We start from the raw sequence: 22,522 nt of genomic DNA, 5'->3' as shown, positions 1-22,522 counted from the left end.
GAGATTGGAATACATCCAGCAAATGATAGAGGATGTAGGTTTCAGGTGCTACTTAGCACAGGAGAGGAATTCGTGGCGGGCCGCATCAAACCAGTCAGAAGACTGATGACTCCAAAAAAAAGTCCTTTGTTTTGATATTTTTTTCTTTCTTGACACAGTGCCATTGTGCCGCCATTTTGTCATCAATTTATTGACGTTAATTTGGCCAGAAGTACTGGCGTTGGGGAATTGTTTATTAAACTAATTCATAAATATTCTTAAATTAACCAAGACGGATGTTAGCCTGAAATACACACATCCTTTATGTCACGACATGGCATCCTAGAATTAAAGTACGCAGAGAAAGCAGAAAGGACACTCACACTTCTTTCACCTTACAAAGGGCGTCTAAATTTGCCCGTCATGTGATCGATGCGACGAGCGTGAACTCTAAGATTACAACATATTATTAACGGAGTGGCGTCGCTTCATCTTGGTCATTCCACATTTTATGGAAGTACAATGTTGATTCGTTCACTGGAGAAGTGAATACGTCCCGTTGAGTGACCTCGAGATTTTTATAAAGAGAGAAAGAGAGGGTGATTGAGAGGGAAAAACATGACTTGCGTATGTAGTTATGGGTAGGGAAATGCAGGGGTTACTCATTTCGTGAAGGAGCAGGGCAAGTTTAGCGTCCGTACAAGATGGAAATTACGTCAGACTTAGAGAGCCCTGCCTTGGGCGCCCTGCCGCAACTTGCAGTGCCGACATGCTTTGCACCGCACGCCCTAATGCTACTCTGTGGAGAGCAAGTTTCATTGCTTGCCGTGCTACCGAATGCCAGACGCATAGTGTCTCTGAGGTGGCGCTGCTTGGCAACCTGTTAGCCGCAAGTTTTGATGTTGGCGGGTCGGCTGCAATCTACAAACAAACTCCTCCTTCACCCTGAATTGCAGTGCACGTTGTATTAGTACGCCCTTAATGCACAAGCTCTTTGACGCTCCATATAACGAAACTACACTCCTGGAAATGGAAAAAAGAACACATTGACACCGGTGTGTCAGACCCACCATACTTGCTCCGGACACTGCGAGAGGGCTGTACAAGCAATGATCACACGCACGGCACAGCGGACACACCAGGAACCGCGGTGTTGGCCGTCGAATGGCGCTAGCTGCGCAGCATTTGTGCACCGCCGCCGTCAGTGTCAGCCAGTTTGCCGTGGCATATGGAGCTCCATCGCAGTCTTTAACACTGGTAGCATGCCGCGACAGCGTGGACGTGAACCGTATGTGCAGTTGACGGACTTTGAGCGAGGGCGTATAGTGGGCATGCGGGAGGCCGGGTGGACGTACCGCCGAATTGCTCAACACGTGGGGCGTGAGGTCTCCACAGTACATCGATGTTGTCGCCAGTGGTCGGCGGAAGGTGCACGTGCCCGTCGACCTGGGACCGGACCGCAGCGACGCACGGATGCACGCCAAGACCGTAGGATCCTACGCAGTGCCGTAGGGGACCGCACCGCCACTTCCCAGCAAATTAGGGACACTGTTGCTCCTGGGGTATCGACGAGGACCATTCGCAACCGTCTCCATGAAGCTGGGCTACGGTCCCGCACACCGTTAGGCCATCTTCCGCTCACGCCCCAACATCGTGCAGCCCGCCTCCAGTGGTGTCGCGACAGGCGTGAATGGAGGGACGAATGGAGACGTGCCGTCTTCAGCGATGAGAGTCGTTTCTGCCTTGGTGCCAATGATGGTCGTATGCGTGTTTGGCGCCGTGCAGGTGAGCGCCACAATCAGGACTGCATACGACCGAGGCACACAGGGCCAACACCAGGCATCATGGTGTGGGGAGCGATCTCCTACACTGGCCGTACACCACTGGTGATCGTCGAGGGGACACTGAATAGTGCACGGTACATCCAAACCGTCATCGAACCCATCGTTCTACCATTCCTAGACTGGCAAGGGAACTTGCTGTTCCAACAGGACATTGCACGTTCGCATGTATCCCGTGCCACCCAACGTGCTCTAGAAGGTGTAAGTCAACTACCCTGGCCAGCAAGATCTCCGGATCTGTCCCCCATTCAGCATGTTTGGGACTGGATGAAGCGTCGTCTCACGCGGTCTGCACGTCCAGCACGAACGCTGGTCCAACTGAGGCGCCAGGTGGAAATGTCATGGCAAGCCGTTCCACAGGACTACATCCAGCATCTCTACGATCGTCTCCATGGGAGAATAGCGGCCTGCATTGCTGCGAAAGGTGGATATACACTGTACTAGTGCCGACATTGTGCATGCTCTGTTGCCTGTGTCTATGTGCCTGTGGTTCTGTCAGTGTGATCATGTGATGTATCTGACCCCAGGAATGTGTCAATAAAGTTTCCCCTTCCTGGGACAATGAATTCACGGTGTTCTTATTTCAATTTCCAGGAGTGTATGTGCTGCACTAGGAGTCACGGCATGTCGGTTTACTCTGTGCGACACTGAAACACACCGGTGTAATGACTGCGCGAAGGGTTCCCGGCAGTTCCCCAGTGTATAACTGACAATAGCAACCTGTAATTCAGTGTGGAAGACCTACACCACTAACAACGCAGGCAACGCGTGATTGAAACGTCTGACAAGTTAAATCCGTCTGCCGGATGGAGGATCGATATGGGCCTATGCGTGACTCGGTTGTTTCTCGTCCACTCTCAGGGACTCAGCCCGAACGGTCACATTTTCTACATCTCTCATTTCGACGAAGAGGGAGACTCCTACAAACCTTAACCCCTAACCCCCCCCCCCCCCCCCCCCCCCCAGTGATGTAGGTTATACTGATCTCCAACGTTAAGTCACGCGTATTCTGCTGAGCACTCCTGCCACATCGGAGAGCCTGACAGGCTTAAGCATTTCCTAAGACAGGGAAGAAAACATTTACGTTATGTAATCAGCGTCTGTTGTACTCTACGGCAGCCCCTACTTACCTTGCATTTATCACGGATCTCTCGCCTAGCGCAAAATACTTGTCGACTGGAAAAAGGCGCAGGTGACTTCTGTATGCAAGAAGGGTAAGAGAATGTTCAAATGTTCAAATGTGTGTGAATTCCTAAGGGACCAAACTGCTGAGGTCATCGGTCCCTAGACTTAAACACTACTTAAACTGATTTGTGCTAAGAACAACACACACACACACACCCATGCACGAGGGAGGACTCAGACCTCCGGCGGGTGGGGCCGCGCAAACTGTTACATGGCGCCTCCAGCCGCGCGGCACTGGACCTGTAAAATTACAGACCAATAATTTTAACATCGGTTTGCTGCAGAATCCTTCAACACATTCTCCGTTCGAATAAAATAAATATCCTCGAGAGGAAAAAGCTTCCGTCCACAAACCACCACAGTTACAGAAAGCGTCCCGCACGAGATCCTGCTAAACATGGATGAAGGGAAAAGATTCCCGAAAGCATTTCACACGATGCCACACTGCTGACTACTAACGCAGGTACAGTCGTACGGAATAGGTTCGCCGCCACCAGGTATGTGAGTGGCTTGAAGTCTTCTTAAATGACAGAATCCAGCATGTGCTGCGCGACGCCGAGTGTTCATCAGAGACAAGGGCATCGTCGGGAGTGCCCCAGGGAAGGGTGATAGCACCGCTGCTATGTTATGGCGGACAGGGAAAGAAGTAGTTTGTGGCTGTTTGCTTATGATGCTGAGGTGTATTGGAAGATGTCGTTGTTGGGTCACTGTAAGAGGATACAAGATCACATAGACAAAATTTCCACTTGCGATGATTGGGCAGCTAGTTCTAATGGCAGAGTAATATAAGTTCGAGTAGGTGAATAGGAAAAGCAAACCTATAAGGTTCGAATACAGATTAGTAGTGTACTGCTAGACACTGTTACGTCGATTAAATATCTGGGCGTAACTCCGCAGAGCAATATGAAATAGAATGAGCATTTAACGACTATAGTATTGAAGGCGAATCGTAGACTTGTGAGAATTTTAAGAAAGTGTGGTTCATCTGTAAAGGTGCCCCCGTATAGAACGCCAGTGCTACCCGTTGTTGAGCACTGTTCGAGTGTCTGGAATCCGCACCAGCTTGGATTAAAGGAAGACATCGAAGCAGTTCAGAGGCGGGCTGATAGATTTGTTACCAGTAGGTCTCAACAAAACGCGAGTATTGCGGAGATGCTTCTGGAAATGGGAATCACTGAAGGGAAGGTGACGATGTTCTTTTCGAGCAGCGCTATTGAGAAAACTTAGAAAACTTAGAAAACCGCCATTTTATGCTGACTGCACAGCGATTCTACTGTCGACAACATACATTTCTGATAAGGACAGACAGACATTAGGGGTCGTTCGGATACATATAGAGAGCTGATTTTCTCTGGAACAGAAAAGGAAATGATTAGTAGTCATATAGAGTACCCTCTGCCGCGCGCCATTTTCTGGCTTGCGGAGTACATATAAAGATGAACTTGCTTTTCTCTGTATCTTATATACAGGTGATAGGCAAGATAATGTGAAAATCTGTACCTACTTTCCTGCTGGTGTGGCCTAGTGGTTCTAGGCTCTTCAGCCTGGAACCGCGCGACCGTTCCGTCGCAGGTTCGAATCCCGCCTCTGGCATGGATGTGTGTGATGTCCTTAGGCTAGTTAGGTTTGAGTAGTTCTAGGCTCTAGGGGACTGATGACCTCAGATGTTAAGTCACATAGTGCTCAGAGCAATTTGTACCATTTTTTGTATTTACTTGGGAATGGTTTGTTCATAAGGGGTTGGACCACCAATTGGCCATAATACAGCTGCGATTCTCCTCGAAATGATGACATATAATGTTTGTACAATATCCAGTGGAATGTTATGGCACTCTTCGATCAGAACCTCTTCTAACTACTGTAGTGGCGAGGGATGCGGAAATCTGCTCCGGAGTCTGCGCTCCAATACTGCCCACACGGGTTCGATAATGTTCAAGTCCGGGGATTGTGTTGGCAAGGGAAGATGCTGCAGTTCAATTGAATGCACCTCATACCACGAGTGTACTGTCCTGGATGTGTGAATGGGCGCATTATAGTCCTGAAATATGTCATCATTGTTGGGGAACAACATTTGAATTATGGCGTCCACCTTATCACCTAAAATGTTCACATAATCTTGGGCTGCAAGATGGCCTTTGAGAGTAATGATGGGAGCAGCAGAATACCATGACATGCCTGCCAACACCATCAAATTTCCACTTCCATGCTTAACCATTGGAATCAAGCAATCAGGATTGTAGGCTTTTTTTGTCGTTCTCCCGTCGAAAGCTTGGCCCATTGTTGGAGATGTAGAATATGTTGACCCGTCTGATCATATGACGTGTTTTCACCGATCAGCCGTCCTGGATTTACGCTACTGACACCATGTTTTACCTTTCTTTGCGTTGGTTGTCATCTCTAATGGTTTTGGTATAGCAGCTCGTCCATGAATATTCGCTTTACGGAGCTCTCCGCGGACAGTGTCGATAATACGGGGTCTCGAAGATGGCTGTCAAGTTCTGCAGTCACTTTAGCAGCCGTTGTTTCGTGTTGTCTGACACAATTCGTGTTAGACCTAACCGGGTTTAAAAGAGGAGCAGATTGTGGAGGCACGAATAGATGAAGTGTTAGTAACCAAGACAGCCAGCTTATTGAATGATCCAAGAGCAACAGTATGAAGAGTCATGACACCGTACACAAAAAATGGAAAGACACCATCGTGTAAATGTAATGGTGAGCGCAAATCAAAACTAGATGACAGAGGTCGTCGTAGCTAACACGAATGTTCCAAAATGACAAAAAAACACAGAAATTGCAACGGGATTGAATACAAATAGCACAATGCCGAGTTATGTACAAGAAGAGTGAAACTTCTAAGAGTTTCTACTTTTAACAAATCCTGGGAGACCAGTATTAGATTCCGATGCACCAGTGCAGGTTTACTCCATCCCTTGGACCTTAACAGTTACCGTGAAACATAGAAATTGCATCGGGATTGAATACAAAAGGCAGATTGCCGACTTAAGTACAAGAAGAGTGAATCTTCTAAGAGTTTGTGCTTTGAGCGTATCCTGGGAGACCGGTATTAGATTCCGCTGCACCACTGCACGTTTACTGTATCCCTTGGACCTTAATATTGACCATGAAACACAGAAATAGCATCGGGATCGAATACAAATGGCACAATACCGTCTTAAGTACAAGAAGAGTGAATCTTCTAAGAGTTTGTGATTTGAGCGTCTCCTGGGAGCCCAGTATTAGATTCCGATGCACCAGTGCAGGTTTACTGTATCCCTTGGACCATCATATTGACCATGAAAAACAGAAATTGTATCGGGATTGAATACAAAAGGCAGATTGCCGACTTAAGTACAAGAAGAGTGAATCTTCTAAGAATTTGTATTTGACTGGCTCCGGGGAGACCAGTATTAGATTCATTTGCACCAGTGCAGGTTCACTGTATCTGTTGGACCTTCACATTGACCATGAAACACAGAAATTGCTTCGGGAATTAATACAAAGGCACAATGCCGACTTAAGTGCAAGAAGAGTGAATCCTCTTTGTGCTTTGAGCGGCTCATGGGAGACCAGTATTAGATTCCGATGCACCAGTGCAGGTTTACTGTATCCCCTGGAATTTAACAGTGCCCATGAAACATAGAAACTACATCGGAACTGAATACAAAATGCACACGCCGACTTAAGCACAAGAAGAGTGAATTTTCTGAGAATATGTGTTTGAGCGGCTCCTGGGAGACCAGTATGAGATGCATTTGCACCACTGCAGGTTTACTGTATCCATTGGACCTTCACATTGACCGTGAAACACAGAAGATGCTTCGGGATTGAATACAAAAGGCACAATGCCGACATAAGTACAAGAAGAGTGAATCTTCCAAGAGTTTCTGCTTGAACGGCTCCTGGGAGACCAGTATTAGATTCCGATGCACCAGTGCAGGTTCACTGTCTCCCAAGGAATTTAGCAGTGACCATGAAACACAGAAATTGCATCGGGATGGAATACAAAAGGCACAATGCCGACTTAAGTACAAGAATAGTGAATCTTCTAAGAGTTTGTGCTTTGAGTGGCTCCTGGAAGCCAGTATTAGATTCCGATGCACCAGTTCAGGTTTACTGTATCCCTTGGACCTTCCCATTATCCATTAACCACAGAAATTTCTTCGGGATTTAATACAAAAGGCACAATGCCGACTTCAATACAAGATGAGTGAATCTTCTTCGTGATTTGAGCGGCTCCTGGGACACCAGTATTAGATTCCCATGCACCAGTGCAGGTTTACTGTATCCCTTGGACGTTAGCAGTTACCATGAAACACAGAAATTGCATCGCGATTGAATTCAAAAGAAAGAATGCCGACATAAGTACAAGAAGAGTGAATCTCCTAAGAGTTGGTGTTTCAGCGGCTCCTGGGAGACCAGTATTAGATTCATTTGCCCCATTGCAGGTTTACTGTATCTGTTGGAACTTCAGATTGAGCATGAAACTTAGAAATTGCTTTGGGAGTGAATGGAAAAGGCACATTGCCGACTTAAGTAAGGGAAAACTGACTCTTCAAAGAGTTTGTGCTTTGAGCGGCTCCTGGGGGACCAGTATTAGATCACGATGCACCAGTGCAGGTTTACTGTATCCCTTGGAATTTAACAGTGACCATGAAACACAGAAATTGCATCGGGATTTAATACAAAAGGGCACATGCCGACTTAAATACAAGAAGAGTGAATATTCTAAGAATTTGTGCTTTGAGGGCGTTCTGGGAGACCATTATTAGATTCCGATCCACCACTGCACGTTTACTGTATCCCTTGGACCTTAACATTGACCATGAAACACAGAAATAGCATCGGGATTGTGTACAAAAAGCACAATGCCGACTTAAGTTCAAGAGGAGTGAATCTGCTAAGAGTTGGTGGTTGAGCGGCTCCTGGGAGACCACTATTAGATTCCGATGCACCAGTGCTTAGTTACTGTATCCTTTGGACTTTCACATATACCATTGAACACAGCAATTGTATCGGGATTGAATACAAAAGCCACAATGCCGACTTAAGTACAAGAAGACTGAATCCTCTAAGAATTTGTGCTTTGAGCGGTTCCTGGGAGACCAGTATTAGTTTCCGATGCACCAGTGCAGGTTCACTGTATCCCTTGGACCTTCACGTTGACCATGAAACATAGATAATGCATCGGGATTGAATATAAAAGGCATAATCCCGCCTTAAGTACAAGAAGAATGAATCTTCTAAGAGTTTGTGCTTTTTAAGCGTCACCTGGAAGACCAGTATTATATTCCGATGCACCAGTGCAGGTTTACTGCATCCCTTGGATCTTCACATTTAGCATAAAACGCAGAAATTACATTGGATTTGAGTACAAAACCCAGAATTCCGACTTAAGTACAAGAAGAGTAAATCTTCTAAGAGTTTGTGATTTGAGCGTCCCCTGAGAGACCAGAATTAGTTTCTGATGTACCAGTGGAGTTTTACTGCATCCCTTGGAACTTCACATGGTCCATGAAACACAGATATTGCATCGGGATTGAATCCAGAAGCACAAATACGACATAGGTACAAGAAGAGTGAATCTTCTAAGAGTTTGTGCTTTGAGCGCCTCCTGGGAGACCAGTATTAGATTCCGATGCACCACTTCTTGTTTTTCTGTATCCCTTGGACCTTCACATTGACCATGAGAAACAGAAATTGCATGGGGATTTAACCCAGGAGCCACAAGGCCGACGTAAGTACAAGAAGAGTGAATCATCTAAGAGATTGTGCTTTGAGCGGCTCCTGGGAGACCAGTATTACTTTCCGATGCAGCAGTGCAGGTTTACTGTATCGGTTGGACCTTCACGTTGACCATGAAACACAGAAATTGCATCGGCATTGAATACAAAAAACATAATGCCAACTTAAGTACACGAAGAGTGAGTCTTCTAAGAGTTTGTGCTTTGAGCGTCTCCTGGGATACCAGAATTAGATTCCGATGCACTAGTGCAGGTTTACTGTATCCCTTCAACCTTTACATTGATCATGAAACACAGAAATTGCATCGGGATTGAATACAAAGAGCAAAATGCAGACTTAAGTACAAGAAGAGTGAATCTTCTAAGAGTTTGTGTTTCGAGCGTCTCCTTGGAGACCAGTATTAGATTCCAATGCACCAGTGCAGGTTTACTGCATCCCTTGGACCTTCACATTGACCATGAATCACAGACATTGCATCGGGATTGAATACAGAAGGCACAATGCCGACGTGAGTACAAGATGAGTGAATCATCTAAGAGTTTGTGCTTGAGCCTCTCCTGGGAGATCAGTATTAGATTAATTTGCACCAGTGCAGGTTTACTGTATCTGCTGGACCCTAACATTGACCACGAAACATAGAAATTGCATCAGGATTGAATACAAAAGGGCACATGGCGACTTAAGTACAAGAAGAGTGAATCTTCTAAGGGTTTGTCCTTTGAGCGTCTCCTGGGAGACCAGGATTAGATTTCGATGCACCAGTGCAGGTTTACTGCGTCCCTTGGACGATCACTTTCACCATGAAACACAGAAATTTCATCAGGATTGATTACAGAAAGCACAATACCAACATAAGTACAAGAAGGGTGATTCATCTAAGAGTTTGAGTGTGACCGGCTCCTGGGAGATAAGTATTAGATTCATTTGCACCAGTGAAGGTTTACTGTATCGGTTGGACCTTCACATTGACCATGAAACATAGAAAATGCATCGGGATTTAATACAAAAGGCACAATGCCGACTTAAGTACAAGAAAAGTGGATCTTCTAAGAATTTGTGCTTTGAGAGGCTCCTGGGAGACCAGTATTAGATTCCAACGCACCAGTACAGGTTCACTGTATCCCTTGGACCTTCACATTGACCATGAAACTCAGAAATTGCATCGGTATTGAATACAAAAAGCACAATGCCGACTTAAGGACAAGAAGAGTGAATCTTCTAAGAGTTTGAGCCTTGAGCGTGTTCTGGGTGACCAGTATCAGATCCTGATGCACCAGTGCAGGTTTACTGTATCCCTTGAACCTTCACATTGACCATGAAACACTGATATTGCAACGCGATTGAATACAAAAGGCACAATGCCGAGTTATGTACAAGAAGAGTGAATCTTCTAAAACTTTGTAGTTTGAGCAATTCCTGGGGGACCAGTATTATATTCCGATGCACCAGTGCTGGTTTACTGTATCCCTTGGACCTTCACATTGACCATGAAGCACTGACATTGCTTCGGGATTAAATACAAAATGCACAATGCCGAGTTATGTACAAGAAGATTGAATCTTCTAAGAGTTTGTGTTTGAGCGTCTCCTGCGAGACCAGTATTAGATTCCGATGCATCAGCGCAGGATAACTGTATCCCTTGGACCTTCAAATTGACCATGAAACTCAGAAATTGCATCGGGATTGAATACAAAAGCACAATGCCGAGTTAAGTACATGAAGAGTGAATCTTTTAAGAGATTGTGTTTTGAGCGGGTTCTGCGTGACCAGTATCAGATCCCAATATACCAGTGCAGGTTAACTGTATCCCTTGGACCTTCACAGTGCCCAAGAAACACAGACATTGCATCGGGATAGAATACAAAAGCCACAATGCCGACTTAAGTACAAGAAGACTGAATCCTCTAAGAATTTGTGCTTTGAGCGGTTCCTGGGAAACCAGTATTAGATTCCGATGCACCAGTGCAAGTTTACTGTATCCCTTGGACCTTCACGTTGACCATGAAACATAGATAATGCATCAGGATTGAATACAAAAGGCATAATCCCGCATTAAGTACAAGAAGAATGAATCTTCGAAGAGTTTGTGCTTTTTAAGCGTCTCCTGGGAGACCAGTATTATATTCCGATGCACCAGTGCAGGTTTACTGCATCCCTTGGATCTTCACATTTAGCATAAAACACAGAAATTACATCGGATTTGAATACAAAACCCAGAATTCCGACTTAAGTACAAGAAGAGTAAATCTTCTAAGAGTTTGTGATTTGAGCGTCTCCTGAGAGACCACAATTAGTTTCTGATGTACCAGTGAAGGTATACTGCATCCCTTGGAACTTCACATGGTCCATGAAACACAGAAATTGCATCGGGATTGAATCCAGAAGCACAAATACGACATAAGTACAAGAAGAGTGAATCTTCTAAGAGTTTGTGCTTTTAGCGCCTCCTGGGAGACCAGTATTAGATTCCGATGCACCAGTGCTGGTTTACTGTATCCCTTGGACCTTCACATTGACCATGAGAAACAGAAATTGCATGGGGATTTAATACAGGACCCACAAGGCCGACGTAAGTACAAGAAGAGTGAATCATCTAAGTTTTTGTGCTTTGAGCGGCTCCTGGGAGACCAGTATCAGATTCCGATGCAGCAGTGCAGGTTTACTGTATCCCTTAGACCTTTACAGTTACCATGAAACCCAGATATTGCATCGGAATTATATACAAAAGTCAGAATGCCGACTTAAGTACAAGAAGAGTGAATCTTCTAAGAGTTTGTGCTTTTAGCGCCTCCTGGGAGACCAGTATCAGATCCCAATGCACCAGTGCAGGCTAACTGTATCCCTTGGACCATCTCATTGACCATGAAACACAGATATTGCATCGGGATTGAATACAGATAGCTCAATATCGACATAAGTACAAGAAGGGTGAATCTTCTAAGAGTTTGTGTTTGAGCGGCTCTGGGGAGTCCAGTATTAGATTCATTTGCACCAGTACAGGTTTACTGTATCAGTTGGACCCTCCCATTAACCATGAACCACAGAAATTGCTTCGGGATATAATACAAAAGGACAATGCCGACTTAAGTACAACAAGAGTGAGTCCTCTATGTGCTTTGAGCGGCTCCCGGGAGACCAGTATTAGATTCCAATGCACCAGTGCAGGTTTACTGTATCCCTTGGAATCTAAAAGTGACCATGAAACACAGAAAATGCATCGGGATTAAGTACAAAAAGCACAATTCCTACTTAAATACAACAAGAGTGAATCTTCTAAGAGTTTCTGCTTTGAGCGGCTCCTGTGAGACCAGTATTAGATTCCGATGCACCAGTGCAGTTTTACTGTATCCCTTGGACCTTCACGTTGACCATGAAACACAGAAATTGCATCGGGATTGAATACAAAAAAAATAATGCCAACTTAAGTACACGAAGGGTGAATCTTCTAAGAGTTTGTGCTTTGAGCGTCTCCTGGGATACCAGAATTAGATTCCGATGCACTAGTGCAGGTTTACTGTATCCCATCAACTTTCACATTGACCATGAAGCACAGAAATTGCATCGGGATTGAATACAAAGTGCAAAATGCAGACTTAAGTACAAGAAGACTGAATCTTCTAAGAGTTTGTGTTTTGAGCGTCGCCTTGGAGACCAGTGTTAGATTCCAATGCACCAGTGCAGGTTTACAGCATCCCTTGGATCTTCACATTTAACATAAAACACAGAAATTGCATCGGGATTGATTACAAATCCCAGAATTCCGACTTAAGTACAAGAGGAGTAAATCTTCTAAAAGTTTGTGATATGAGCGTCTCCTGGGAGACCAGAATTAGATTCCGATTCACCAGTGCTGGTTACTGTATCCCTTGGACCTTCACATTGACCATGAAACACAGACATTGCATCGGGATTGAATACAGAAAGCACAATGCCGACGTAAGTACAAGATGAGTGAATCATCTAAGAGTTTGTGCTTGAGCCTCTCCTGGGAGATCAGTATTAGATTCATTTGCACCAGTGCAGGTTTACTGTATCTGGTGGACCCTAACATTGACCACGAAAAATAGAAATTGCATCTGGATTGAATACAAAAGGGCACATGGCGACTTAAGTACAAGAAGAGTGAATCTTCTAAGGGCTTGTCCTTTGAGCGTCTCCTGGGAGACCAGTATTAGATTGCGATGCACCAGTGCAGGTTTACTGCGTCCCTTGGACCATCACTTTGACCATGAAACACAGAAATTTCATCAGGATTGAATACAGAAGGCACAATGCCAACATAAGTACAAGAAGGGTGATTCATCTAAGAGTTTGAGTGTGACTGGCTCCTGGGAGACCAGTATTAGATTCATTTGCACCAGTGAAGGTTTACTGTATCGGTTGGACCTTCACATTGACCATGAAACATAGAAATTGCTTCGGGACTTAATACAAAAGGCACAATGCCGACTTAAGTACAAGATGAGTGAATCTTCTAGGAATTCGTGCATTGAGCGGCTCCTGGGAGACCAGTATTAGATTCCAACGCACCAGTACAGGTTCACTGTATCCCTTGGACCTTCAAATTGACCATGAAACTCAGAAATTGCATCGGGATTGAATACAAAAAGCACAATGCCGACTTAAGGACAAGAAGAGTGAATCTTCTAAGAGTTTGAGCCTTGAGCGTGTTCTGGGTGGCCAGTATCAGATCCTGATGCACCAGTGCAGGTTTACTGTATCCCTTGAACCTTCACATTGACCATGAAACACTGATATTGCAACGCGATTGAATACAAATGGTACAATGCCGAGTTATGTACAAGAAGAGTGAATCTTCTAAAACTTTGTAGTTTGAGCAACTCCTGGGGGACCAGTATTATATTCCGATGCACCAGTGCTGGTTTACTGAATCCCTTGGACCTTCACATTGATCATGAAGCACTGACATTGCTTCGGGATTAAATACAAAATGCACAATGCCGAGTTATGTACAAGAAGATTGAATCTTCTAAGAGTTTGTGTTTTGAGCGTCTCCTGGGAGACTAGTATTAGATTCCGATGCACCAGTGCAGGTTTACTGTATCCCTTTCAATTTGACAGTGACCATGAAACACAGAAATTGTATTGGGATTGAATACAAGATGCACAATGCCGACTTAAGTACAAGAAGAGTGAATCTTCTAAGAGTTTGTGCTTTGAGCGGCTCCTGGCTGACCAGTATTAGATTGCGATGCACCACTGCACGTTTACTGTATCCCTTGGACTTAACATTGATCATGAAACACACAAATAGTTTCGGGATTGAATACAAAGGGCACAATGCCGTCTTAAGTACAAGAAGAGTGAATCTTCTAGGAGTTTCTTCTTTGAGCGTCTCCTAGGAGACCAGAATTAGATTCCTATGCACCAGTGCAGGTTTACTGTATCCCTTGGACCATCACATTGACCATGACACACAGAATTAGCATCGAGATTGATTACAGAAGGCACAATGCCGTTTTAAGTACAAGAAGAGTTAATCATCTAAGAATTTGTGTTTGAGCGGCTCCTGGGAGACCAGTATTAGATTCATTTACACCAGTGCAGGTTTACTGTATCTGTTGGAACTTCAGATTGACCATGAAACTTAGAAATTGCTTTGGGAGTGAATGGAAAAGGCACATTGCCGACTTAAGTAAGGGAAAACTGAATCTTCAAAGAGTTTGTGCTTTGAGCGGCTCCTGGGGGACCAGTATTAGATTCCGTTGCACCAGTGCAGGTTTACTGTATCCCTTGAAAGTTAACAGTGACCATAAAACACAGAAATTGCATCGGGATTGAATACAAAAAACATAATGCCAACTTAAGTACACGAAGGTTGAATCTTCTAAGAGTTTGTGCTTTGAGCGTCTCCTGGGATACAGAATTAGATTCCAATGCACCAGTGCTGGTTTACTACATCCCTTGGATCTTCACATTTAACATAAAACACAGAAATTGCATCGGGATTGAATACAAAACCCAGAATTCCGACTTAAGTACAGGAAGAGTAAATCTTCTAAGAGTTTGTGATTTGAGCGTCGCCTGGGAGACCAGAATTAGATTCCGATTCACCAGTGCAGGTTTACTGTATCCCTTGGAATCTAAAAGTGACCATGAAACACAGAAATTGCATCGGGATTAAGTACAAGAAGCACAATTCCTACTTAAATACAACACGAGTGAATCTTCTAAGAGTTTCTGCTTTGAGCGTTTCCTGGGAGACCAGTATTAGATTCCGATGCACCAGTGCAAGTTTACTGCGTCCCTTGGACCATCACTTTGACCATGAAACACAGAAATGTCTTCAGGATTGAATACAGAGGGCACAATGCCAACATAAGTACAAGAAGGGTGATTCATCTAAGAATTTGAGTGTGACCTGCTTCTGGGAGACCAGTATTAGATTCACTTGCACCAGTGAAGGTGTACTGTATCGGTTGGACCTTCACATTGACCATGAAACATAGAAATTGCATCAGGATTTAATACAAAAGGCACAATGCCGACTTAAGTACAAGAAGAGTGAATCTTCTAAGAATTTGTGCTTTGAGCTGCTCCTGGGAGACCAGTATTAGATTCCAACGCACCAGTACAGGTTCACTGTATCTCTTGGACCTTCAAATTGACCATGAAACTCAGAAATTACATCGGGATTGAATACAAAAAGCACAATGCTGACTTAAGGACAAGAAGAGTGAATCTTCTACGAGTTTGAGCCTTGATCGTGTTCTGGGTGACCAGTATCAGATCCTGATGCACCAGTGCAGGTTTACTGTATCCCCTGGACCTTCACTGCGGCCATGAAACACAGGCATTGCATCGGGATTGAATACAAAATGCACAATGCCGTCTTAAGTTCAGGAAGATTGAATCTTCTGAGAGTCTGTGCTTTGAGCGTCTCCTGGGAGACCAGTATTACATTCCGATGCACCAGTGCAGGTTTACTGTATCCCTTTCGATTTGACAGTGACCATGAAAGACAGAAATTGTATCGCGAATGAATACAAAATGCATAATGCCGACTTAAGTACAAGAGGAGTGAATCTTCTAAGAGTTTGTGGTTTGAGCGGCTCCTGGGAGACCAGTATTAGATTGCGATGCACCACTGCACGTTTACTGTATCCCTTGGACTTAACATTGATCATGAAACACACAAATAGTTTCGGGATTGAATACAATGGGCACAATGCCGTCTTAAATACAAGAAGAGTGAATCTTCTAAGAGTTTCTTCTTTGAGCGTCTCCTGGGAGACCAGAATTAGATTCCGATTCACCAGTTCAGGTTTACTGTATCCCTTGGACCATCACACTGACCATGACACACAGAATTTGCATCGGGATTGAATACAAAGGGCGCATTGCCGAGTTATGTACAAGAAGAGTGAATCTTCCAAGAGTTTGTGCTTTGAGCGTCTCCTTGGGAGACCAGTATTATGTGCCGATACACCAACAGAGGTATACTGTATTTCTTGGACCTTCACATTGACCGTGATACACAGCAATTGCATCAGGATTGATGCAAGTGGAACAATGCCACGTAACTATAAGGAGAGTGAATCAACTAATAGTTTGTGCTTTGAGCGGGTCCTGGGAGAGCAGTATTAGATTCATTTGCATCAGTGCGGATTTACTGTATCCTTTGGACCTTCACATTGTCCATGAAACACAGAAATTGCTTCGGGATTGAAAGCAAAATGCATAATGCCGAGTTATGTACAAGAAGAGTGAATCTTCTAAGAGTTTGTGCTTTGAGCGGCTCCTAAAAGACCAGCAGTAGATTCCGATGCACCAGTGCTGCTTTACTGTATCCGTTGGACCTTTAAATTGTCCATGAAACACTGTAATTGCATCGGGATTGAATACAAATGGACAATGCCGAGTTACGTAGAGGAAAAGTGAATCTTCTAATAGTTTGTACTTTGAGCATCTCCTGCGGGACCAGTATCTGATCCCGATGCACCAGTGCAAGTTTACTGTATCCGTTGGACCTTCAAAGTGACCATGAAACACAGATATAGCATGGAGATTGAATACAAAATGCACAATGCCGACTTGTGTACAAGAAGTGTGAATCTTCTAAGAGTTTGTGCTTTGAGCGGCTCCTGGGGGCCCAGTATTAGATTCCGATGCACCTGTGCAGGTTTACTTTATCCCCTGGAATTTAACAGTGACCATAAATCACAGAAATTGCATCGGCATTGAATACAAAAGGCAAAATGCCGACTTAAGTGCAAGAAGATTGAATCTTCTATGAGATTGTGCTTTGAGCGTCTCCTGTGAGACCAGTATTAGATTGCGATGCACCACTGCACGTTTACTGTATCCCTTGGACTTAACATTGAACATGAAACACAGAAATAGCATCGGGATTGAATACAAAAGCACAATGCCGTCTTAAGTACAAGAAGACTGAATTTTCTAAGTGTTTCTACTTTGGGCGTCTCCTGGGAGTCCAGTATTAGATTCCGATGCACCAGTGCTGGTTTACTGTATCACTTGGACCTTAATATTGACAATGAAAGACAGATATTGCTTCGGGATTGAGTAGAAAAGTCACAATGCCGACTTAAGTACAAGAAGAGTGATTCTGTTTAGAGTTTGTTTTATTGAGCGCCTACTGGGAGTCCAGTATTAGAATCCGATGCACCAGTGCGGATTTACCGTATCCCTTGGACCTTCCCATTAACCATGAACCACAGAAATTGCATCGGGAAGTAATACAAAGGCACAATGCCGACGTAAGTGCAAGATGAGTGAATCCTCTTTGTGCTTTGAGCGGGTCCTGGGAGACCAGTATTAGGTTCCGATGCACTAGTGCAGGTTTACTGTATCCCCTGGAATTTAACAGTGACCATGGTACATAGAAATTGCATCGGGATTGAATACAAGAGACACAATGCCGACTTAAGTACAAGAATAGTGAATATTCTAAGAGTTTGTGATATGAGCGGCTCCTGGGAGACCAGTATTAGATTCCGATGCACCACTGCACGTTTACTGTATCCCTTGGACCATCACATTGGCCATCAAACACAGAAATTGCATCGGGACTGAATACAGATGGCGCAAGGCGGACTTAAGAGCAAGAAGAGTGAATCTTCTAAGATTTTGTGTTTGAGTGGCTCCTGGGAGCCCAGTATTAGATTCATTTGCACCAGTGCAGGTTTACTGTATCTGTTGGCCCTTCACATTCACCATGAAACACAGAAATTGCTTCGGGATTGGATAGAAAAGGCACAATGCCGACTTAAGTACAAGAAGAACGACTCTCCTTTGTGCTTTAAACGGCTCCTGTGAGACCGGTATTAGATTCTGATGCACCAGTGCAGGTTCACTGTATCCCTTGGAATATAACAGTGACCATGAAACACAGAAGTTGCATCGGGTTTGAATACAAAAAATATAATGCCGACTTGAGTACAAGAAGAGTGAATCTTCTAAGAGTTTGTGCTTTGACCGGCTCTTGGGAGACCAGTATTGGATTCCGATGCAGCAGTGCAGGTTTACTGTATCGCTTGGACCTTAACAGTTACCATGAAACACAGAAATTGCATCGGGATAGAGTACAAAAGTCAGAATGCCGACTTAAGTACAAGATGATTGAATCTGCTAAGAGTTTGTGCTTTAAGCGTCTCCTGGGAGACCAGTATTAGATTCATTTGCACCAGTGCAGGTTTACTGTATCTGTTGGACCTTCACGTTGACCATGAAACACAGAAATTGCATCGGGATTGAATACAAAAGGCATAATCTCGCCTTAGGTACAAGAAGGCTGAATCTTCTAAGAGTTTGTGCTTTGAGCATCTCTTGGGAGACCAGAAATAGATTCCGATCCACCAGTGCTGGTTTATAGTATCCCTTCAACCTTCACATTTACCATGAAGCACAGAAATTGTATCGGGATTGAATACAAAAAACAAAATACCGACGTAAGTACAAGAAAACTGAATCTTCTAAGAGTTTGTGCTTTGAGCGGCTCCTGGGAGACCAGTATTAGATTTATTTGCACGAGTCCCGGTTTACTGTATCCCTTGGACCTTCACATTGACCATGAAACACAGAAATTGCATGGCGATTGAATCCAAAAAGCAAAATACCGACTTAAGTACAAGGAGAGTGAATCTTCTAAGAGTTTGTGATTCTAGCGTCTCCTGGGTGACCAGTATTAGATTCCGATGCACCAGTGCAGGTTTAGTGCATCCCTTGGGTCTTCACATTTAACATAAAACACAGAAATTGCATCGGGATTAAATACAAACCCAGAATTCCGACTTAAGTACAGGAAGAGTAAATCATCTAAGAGTTTGTGATTTGAGCGTCTCCTAGGAGACCAGAATTAGTTTCCGATGTACCAGTGGAGGTTTACTGCATCCCTTGGACGTTCACATTGACCATAAAAGACAGAAATTGCATCGGGATTGAATCCAGAAGCACAATTACGACATAAGTACAAGAAGAGTGAATCTTCTAAGGTTTTGTGTTTAGAGCGCCTCTTGGGAGACCGGTATTAGATTCCGATGCACCAGTGCAGGTTAACTGTATCCCTTGGACCATCTCATTGAGCATGAAACACAGATATTGCATCGGGATTGAATACAGATTGCTCAATGCCGACTTAGGTACAAGAGGAGTGAATCTTCTAAGAGTTTGTGTTTCAGCGGCTCCTGGGAGACCAGTATTAGATTCCGATGCACCAGTGAAGGCTTATTGTATCCCTTGGACCTTCACATTGACCATGAACCACAGAAATTGCATCGCGATTGAATACAAAGAGCAAAATGCAGACTTAAGTACAAGAAGAGTGAATCTTCTAAGAGTTTGTGTTTTGAGCGTCTCCTTGGAGACCAGTATTAGATTCCAATGCACCAGTGCAGATTTACTGCATCCCTTGGATCTTCACATTTAACATAAAACACTGAAATTGCGTCGGGATTGAATACAAACCCAGAATTCCGACTTAAGTACAAGAAGAGTAAATCTTCTAAGAGTTTGTGATTTGAGCGTCTCCTGGGAGACCAGAATTAGATTCCGATTCACCAGTGCTGGTTTACTGTATCCCTTGGACCTTCACATTGACCATGAAACACAGACATTGCATCGGGATTGAATACAGGAGGCACAATGCCGACGTAAGTACAAGATGAGTGAATCATCTAAGAGTTTGGGCTTGAGTCTCTCCTGGGAGATCAGAATTAGATTCATTTGCACCTGTGCAGGTTTACTGTACCTGGTGGACCCCAACATTGACCACGAAACATAGAAATTGCATCGGGATTGAATACAAAAGGGCACATGGCGACTTAAGTACAATAAGAGTGAATCTTCTAAGGGTTTGTCCTTTGAGCGTCTCCTGGGAGACCAGTATTAGATTCCAATGCACCAGTGCAGGTTTACCGTGTCCCTTGGACGATCACTTTCACCATGAAACACAGAAATTTCATCAGGATTGAATACAGAAGGCACAATGCCGACATAAGTACAAGAAGGGTGATTCATCTAAGAGTTTGGGTGTGACCGGCTCCTGGGAGACCAGTATTAGATTCATTTGCAAAAGTGAAGGTTTTCTGTATCCCTTGTACCTTCACACTTAACATATAACACAGAAGTTGCATCGGAATTGAATACAAAAGGCACAATGCAGACTTAGGTACAATAAGAGTGAATCTTCTAAGGGTTTGTCCTTTGAGCGTCTCCTGGGAGACCAGTATTAATTTCCAATGCACCAGTGCAGGTTTACTGTGTCCGTTGGACCATCACATTGACCATGAAACACAGACATTGCATCGGGATTGAATACAGGAGGCACAATGCCGACGTAAGTACAAGATGAGTGAATCATCTAAGATTTTGGGATTGAGCCTCTCCTGGGAGATCAGTATTACATTCATTTGCACCAGTGCAGGTTTACTGTATCTGTTGGACCTTCACATTGACCATGAAACATAGAAATTGCATCGGGATTTAATACAAAAGGCACAATGCCGACTTAAGTACAAGAAGAGTGAATCTTCTAAGAGTTTGTGCTTTGAGCGGCTCCTGGGAGACCAGTATTACATTGCGATGCACCACTACACGTTTACTGTATCCCTTGGACTTAACATTGATCATGAAACACACAAATAGTTTCGGGATTGAGTACAAAGGGCACAATGCCGTCTTAAGTACAAGAAGAGTGAATCTTCTAAGAGTTTCTTCATTGAGCGTCTCCTGGGAGACCAGAATTAGATTCCGATGCACCAGTGCAGGTTTTTTGTATCCCTTGGACCATCACATTGACCATGACACACAGAATTTTCATCGGGATTGAATACAGAAGGCACAATGTCGTTTTAAGCACAAGAAGAGTTAATCATCTAAGAATTTGTGTTTGAGCGGCTTCTGGGAGACCAGTATTAGATTCATTTACACCAGTGCAGGTTTACTGTATCCCTTGGACCTTCACACTTAACATATAACACAGAAGTTGCATCGGAATTGAATACAAAATGCACAATGCAGACTTAGGTACAAGAAGAGTGAATCTTCTAAGGATTTGCTCTTTGAGCGGCTCCTGGGAGACCAGTATTAGATTCCGATCCACCAATGTAGGTTTACTGCATCCCTTGGACCTTCACATTCAACATGAAATACAGACATTGCATCGGAATTTTATACAACAGGCACAATGCCGACTTAAATACAAGAAGAGTGAATCTGCTTAGAGTTTGTGCTTCGAGCGCCTACTGGGAGACCAGCATTAGATTCCGTTGCATCATTGGAGGTTTACTGTATCCCTTGGACATTCACATTGACCATGAAACACAGATATTGCTTCGGGATTGAAGCAAAAGGAACAATGCCAACTTAATTACAAGAATAGTGAATCTTCTGAAAGTTTGTGTTTTGAGCGGCTCCTTTGAGACCAGTATTAGATTCCGATGCACCAGTGCTGGCTTACTGTATCCGTTGGACCTACAACTTGTCCATGAAACACAGACATTGCTTCGGGATTGAATACAAAAGGCGCAATGCCGAGTTATGTACAAGAAGAGTGAATCTTCCAAGAGTTTGTGCTTTGAGCGTCTCCTGGGAGACCAGTTATATGTGCCGATGCACCAACAGAGGTATACTGTATTTCTTGGACCTTCACATTGACCGTGATACCCATAAATTGCATCAGGATGAATACAAGTGGTACAATGCCACGTAAGTACAAGAAGAGTGAATCAACTAAGAGTTTGTGCTTTGAGCGGCTCTTGGGAGACCAGTATTAGATTCATTTGCATCAGCGCGGGTTTACTGTATCCTTTGGACCTTCACACATTCCATGAAACACAGAAATTGCTTCGGGATTGAATGCAAACTGCAAATGCCGTGTTATGTACAAGAAGGGTGAATCTTCTAAGAGTTTGAGATTTGAGCGTCTCCTGGGAGACCAGTATTAGATTCCGATGCACCAGTGCAGGTTTACTGTATCCCTTCGACCTTCTCCTTGACCATGAAACACAGAAATTGCATCGGGATTGAATACAAAATGCACAATGCCCAATTGAGTACAAGACTAGTGTATCTTCTAAGAATTTGTGCTTTGAGCGGTTCCTAAAAGACCAGCATTAGATTCCGATGCACCAGTGCTGCTTTACTGTATCCCTAGGACCTTTAAATTGACCATGAAACACAGTAATTGCATCGGGATTGAATACAAAAGGACAATGCCGAGTTACGTAAAGGAAAAGTGAATCTTCTAAGAGTTTGTACTTTGAGAATCTCCTGGGGGACCAGTATCTCATCCC

The sequence above is a fragment of the Schistocerca piceifrons genome, chromosome 4 (genome assembly GCF_021461385.2).
Source record: "Schistocerca piceifrons isolate TAMUIC-IGC-003096 chromosome 4, iqSchPice1.1, whole genome shotgun sequence".
NCBI lineage: Eukaryota > Metazoa > Arthropoda > Insecta > Orthoptera > Acrididae > Schistocerca > Schistocerca piceifrons.
This window is presented reverse-complemented; position numbering follows the sequence as displayed.